At 44.3% G+C, this 5108-nt stretch overlaps 1 non-coding gene across 1 annotated transcript; it reads right to left on the bottom strand.

Annotated features, from left to right (window-relative positions):
* Positions 1-2311: 2311 nt before the first annotated feature.
* Positions 2312-2384, bottom strand: TRNAI-UAU (transfer RNA isoleucine (anticodon UAU)). Its single transcript has one exon. It is a non-coding gene; the product is annotated as a tRNA-Ile (tRNA).
* Between the last annotated feature and the right edge of the window lie 2724 nt (positions 2385-5108).

The raw sequence follows: 5108 nt of genomic DNA, 5'->3' as shown, positions 1-5108 counted from the left end.
TCTCTCTCCTGGCATCCATCTCCATCCTCTGACAAGCAGAGGCAAGGGACACCATTCCTTACCCATCCTGGTTAATAGCCATTCATGACTTAACCTCCATTAATTTATCTAGTTCTCTTTTAAACCTTCTTATAGTCCTAGCCTTCACAACCACCTCAGGCAGGGAGTTCAACATGTTGACTGTGCACTGTGTGAAGAAGAACTTCCTTTTATTTGTTTAAAACCTGCTGTGCATTAATTTCATTTGGTGGCCCCTAGTTCTTATATTATGGGAACAAGTAAATAATTTTTCCTTATTCACTTTCTCCTCATCCTTCATGATTTTATATACCTTTATCATACAACCCCTTAGTCTCCTCTTTTCCAAAATGAAAAGTCCTAGTCTCTTTAATCTCTCCTCATATGGGACCCATTCCAAACCCTAATCATTTTAGTTGCCCTTCTCTGAATCTTTTCTAGTGCCAGTATATATTTTTTGAAATGTGGAGACCACATCTATACACAGTATTCAAGATGTGGGTGTACCATGGATTTATATAAGGGCAAATATTCTCTGTCTTATTCTCTATCCCTTTTCAAATGATTCCTAACATCCTGTTTGCTTTTTTGACTGCTGCTGAACACTGCATGGTGGTCTTCAGAGAACTATCCACGACGACTCCAAGATATCTTTCCTGATTAACTGTAACTAAATTAGCCCCCATCATATTGTATGTATAGTTGGGGTTATTTTTCCCAATGTGCATTACTTTACATTTATCCACATTACATCTCATTTGCCATTTTTTTGCTCAATCACTTAGTTTTGTGAGGTCTCTTTGAAAATCTTTCACAGTCTGCGTTGGTCTTAACTATCTTGAGCAGTTTAGTATCATCTGCAAACTTTGCCACCTCACTGTTTACCCCTTTCTCCAGATCATTTATGACTAAGTTGAATAGGATTGGTCCTAGGACTCACCACTGGGGAACACCACTAGTCACCCCTCTCCATTCTGAACACACCGATGGGCGAACCTGGAGAAAGTGATGGCAGCCCTTCGATGGGTCAGCTGGCAGAGCAAAGGACTGGAGCTGGAACTCAGGAAGTCATCCTTATGTTATCCTTCTGACTCCAGCTTGAAGGAGAGCTTCTTTTTCTTCCCCTTGCTGAGAAAGAGCAGGAGAAGAAAGAAAGATCAGGTGAGTCAACTCTTGCTTGGGAGCCACCCACTGAAAATGGAAAAACAGAAAAGTAAAGCCATAAAAGACTTCAAAGCCCACCAGGCCCAACCTCTCTTCTAATATGGCAGAAAAGCCACAAGTCTCCTGTCTAGGTAAGGATATCCTATTGCCCCACAAGAAGTGGAAGGCCATAATGTTCAGCCTCAGCAGTACTCATGGAGCAGGGGGAAATACATGTCTGAGGAAATTCCCTGTAGCCGAAAGATAGGTCTTGAGCATCACAGCTTTGTAGATAATTACAAGGTCTACTTACGCCACCGGCTGAGCCATTCCTCACAGGCCAGCAACTGCTTCTCCCAGTTTGCGTTCCTCACCATGTACCCAACTAAATGCTAGAAGGCCCAGCTCATCAACCTGCCCACTCTTGCAGCCCTCCTCTTCCACCCTGACTGATAAGAAGGAGTATTAAGCTTCCCTCCCTTAGGCCTTTCAGCATTCCTGGGGAACACCAACACTGCCCAAATGACTTTGGGCCAGTTGGTCAACCAATAGGGCTGCCTCCTAGGCCAGGCTGCAGCCCAGCTTCAGGACTCAGAGGAAATGGAGCTCCCATCCCTACCTACAGGACTCCAAGCACGACCAGCCTTCTGGATCAAACATCCCCTCTTGTGCTCGAGTCACAACAGCTAGCAGGCAAAAGGCAGGTTTTCATATCATTTGAGAGAGCAAGACAGAGCCTTGGAAGACCCAGCAGGATTAGGTCGCACAGGAATTGTCCTCAGATCCTACTGAGACTTCAACTCAGATTGCAGGATTCAAAGTCCTGAGGGCTGCTCTTACACCATGGGACCAATAGGGAACCCCCAGATCTCTGCTGAGTTCTGGTGTGGATGACCCTGCGGGTGCAGCCCTGCATTTGCTCACCAAGTTGCCATGTAACAGTTTACTGCAATTCCCAGAGGCCTTTCTTAATCCAGACTGAGAAGCCAGTGGCCATGTGAGGAAATTGCCCCTTCCATCCTTGGCAGCACATGGCCCTTTCTAGGAAAGACCAAGTCCTGGAGGAAAAATGACTGTTGTGAAATAACATGCTGAGGAGAAGCCTTTGTCAGCTGTTGGAGGAGTACCATATGGGGAAATGCTCCCTTTTCACCTAACCAGGAATTTGAATCCTGGACCGCCAGATTATAAGTCTGATGCGCTACCAACTGAGCTAGCCAGGCTCACAGAAAAAAACAGGCAAGTTTGATGCAGAAGAGAATCTACTCAAGAAAAGAGGGCAGAAAATTTGCTACTCTTGCTTCTTTAGCAGCCCTATGCCCATCTTGCTTCTCCATGTGGCACCCAGAGACATTCTTCTTTTTTTAGTTAAATATCAGATCCAGGAGAAAACACAGATATACAAAGCAAAATAAAATTGACATGTCGCATGCAGTACTACATTGACTTATATTCAGACTGAGCCTAAGGGAGGGCCTTGCTTTGGGATCAGACATGCCCTTTTGTGCGAGTCACAACAACTAGCACGCAAGAGGCAGGCTACCATGTCATTGGAGAGAGCAAGAGGAAGCGTTGGAAATCCCAGAGTAATTAGCTGGCAATGAAAGGACCCCACAATTCTACAGGGGCTTGAACTTTGATTTCAGGATTCACAGCTCTGAATACCAGCCCTTACACCATGGGACCTATCAAGAGAGTTTGACTTCTGGCATGAAAGACTCTGTGGGGACAATTTTTTCTGTTAGGGAATACCCAGTGGGAACATGCCTTTCTGGCCAGCCCTACATTTGCTCAAAAAATCAGCACACAGCACTTTGTTGCAGGCCCAGAGACCTATCTTCCTCCAGACTGTAATGCCAGTGGACAGGTGAGGAAGTAGCACTTTCAGTCCCAAGCAGTAAAGAGCCCTTCCTAGGAAAGGCCAAGTTCTGAAAAGGAAAAACTGAAGTCAAAGAGAGTCCTCAAGAGATGCTTTCTGAAAATCTTGGGGAATTGTCCTTCTACCTGACCAGGGACTTGAACCCTGGACTCTCAGATGAAAAGTCTGATGCTCTACCAGCTGAGCAAATTTGATGCTGAAGAAAAACTGCTCAGAAAATGAGGGCAGAAAACAATACAGAAAACCTGATGCTTTCACTCTCTTAGCAGTCCTAGCCCCAGCCTGCTCCTCCATCCGGCCCCCTGAGGCCTTATTCTTTTTTTAGTTAAATAGCAAATCCAGGAGAAAACACAGTTACACAAAGCAAAACGAAATCACAAACAGAAATGTCATTGGAAATACAAAAATTAAAAAGGAAAACGCAATTCCCATCACTTTATCATGTCTGGGCCATTCCTGTATCGAGAGCACCTGCTAAGGGCCCTGTGTGCTTACGAGAAACCTAGAGAAACTCATACCACAGCCTGAACATGAAACTCAACTACTCCCAGGTGCTGCAGTAAAACCCTTTCCCTGCTATGACGTTGCACTTCATATGATTTTATTAAAATATGCTAATGAGTGTGAATATAATGTAACTGGAATATGCTTTATGCATGTAAGGTAGCATTACAAAGTTTATAATCGACTGTGTGTGTTCATCGTATGTGTATGAACTGATCATTCTTGTATCTGAAACTGGAAATATGAACAATAACTCTGAGGTCTTGTTGTAATGATGCAAATTGTGGGCCACTAATAGTGGTTTGGACTCTTGATGGCTCCCATTAACCAGGACAATTGACTGTAGATGGCTCTGTCCTGCACCATCTGTGAGTCAGGCCAGGAAGAATGAAGGCTTGGGGTCTCACAGGACATGTGAGCATGTCACCTGGTACAGGAATCCATCTTAATCCTGGGGCTTTTCCCCAGGAGAGAGACAAAAGATTCCTGCCTTGTACCAAAGTTATATAAGGGGATAGAACAGAAGAAAGGTGGCTGCAGTCATAAGAAATCCCCTAGCTACCACCTGAGCTGGAACAAGGATTACGCCAGGTGAAAAGATTGGGCCCAGACTAGAAATAAGCCTAGTCTGCAAAAGAAGCTTATTGGAAGATCTCTGAGGGTGAGATTTTATCTGTATTGAGTTTCATATTGTATTAGGTTTAGACTTGCATGTTTTTGATATATTTTGCTCTATGGAGAATACAAACTCTATAGAGAAGGAAAAGTTAATACCTTAGAAGATTCTGTGTGTGTGTGTGTTAGATGGATGCGAAGGTGTCTAGAAAACACTGTCCTGTAGTCTCTTTTCTCTGATTTCCTTTAGAAAATTTGAAGCATGGAGCAAAAACCATTGTCGTCTGAGAGGTTTGAACTCAAAGCCTTCAAATTATGAGACTGAGACACTACCAGCTGTGCTAAGAAGACTTGGAAAAGAGTTAGGCTCAATGCATGTAGAATCCTTCTGCAGCCGTGACTGAGCCAGGGGTGCACTGGAAGAAGCATGGGGATATGGTGTCCAGACACCTTTCCTGGCAACTAATAGATCAATTTTCCCTGACAGTGAACAATCTACTGGAATTCATGGCAGCAGAGGGTGGATATTTCCAAGCTGAGCATCAGCTTCCACATTTCAGAACTTATTCTCCCTTGCCTAGTAGGGTACTTTCCATGTGAATTGGGCAATACAAGTTGGGGAAGCTACAGGGGTAATAGAAACCAGTATTCAATGTAAGGCTTGAACTCACAAGCCCAGCAGTAGCCCTTTTTGCACTAACCAGTAGCACCACTGCAGTTGCTTCTTAGACAAATCTGGGAAGCAGGCAATTATTAGTTTCTGTGGTTCACACCTTTGCCTGGTAATTGCAAGGCTGCTGGTTCATACCTAACTAAAGATGCGACTTTTCAGCCATGAGACTCCAGGATATTTTAACAGGAAGAAAATCTCCTCATTTCTGGTTTAGCCCCATTTGACCCCTTCTGCCTGTCTTCTCCCCCACACCACCTCTTTCCTTTCCCATTGGGG

This window comes from Gopherus flavomarginatus, unplaced genomic scaffold (assembly GCF_025201925.1).
Source record: "Gopherus flavomarginatus isolate rGopFla2 unplaced genomic scaffold, rGopFla2.mat.asm mat_scaffold_215_arrow_ctg1, whole genome shotgun sequence".
In the NCBI taxonomy this organism is placed as follows: Eukaryota; Metazoa; Chordata; order Testudines; family Testudinidae; genus Gopherus; species Gopherus flavomarginatus.
This window is presented reverse-complemented; position numbering and strand designations above follow the sequence as displayed.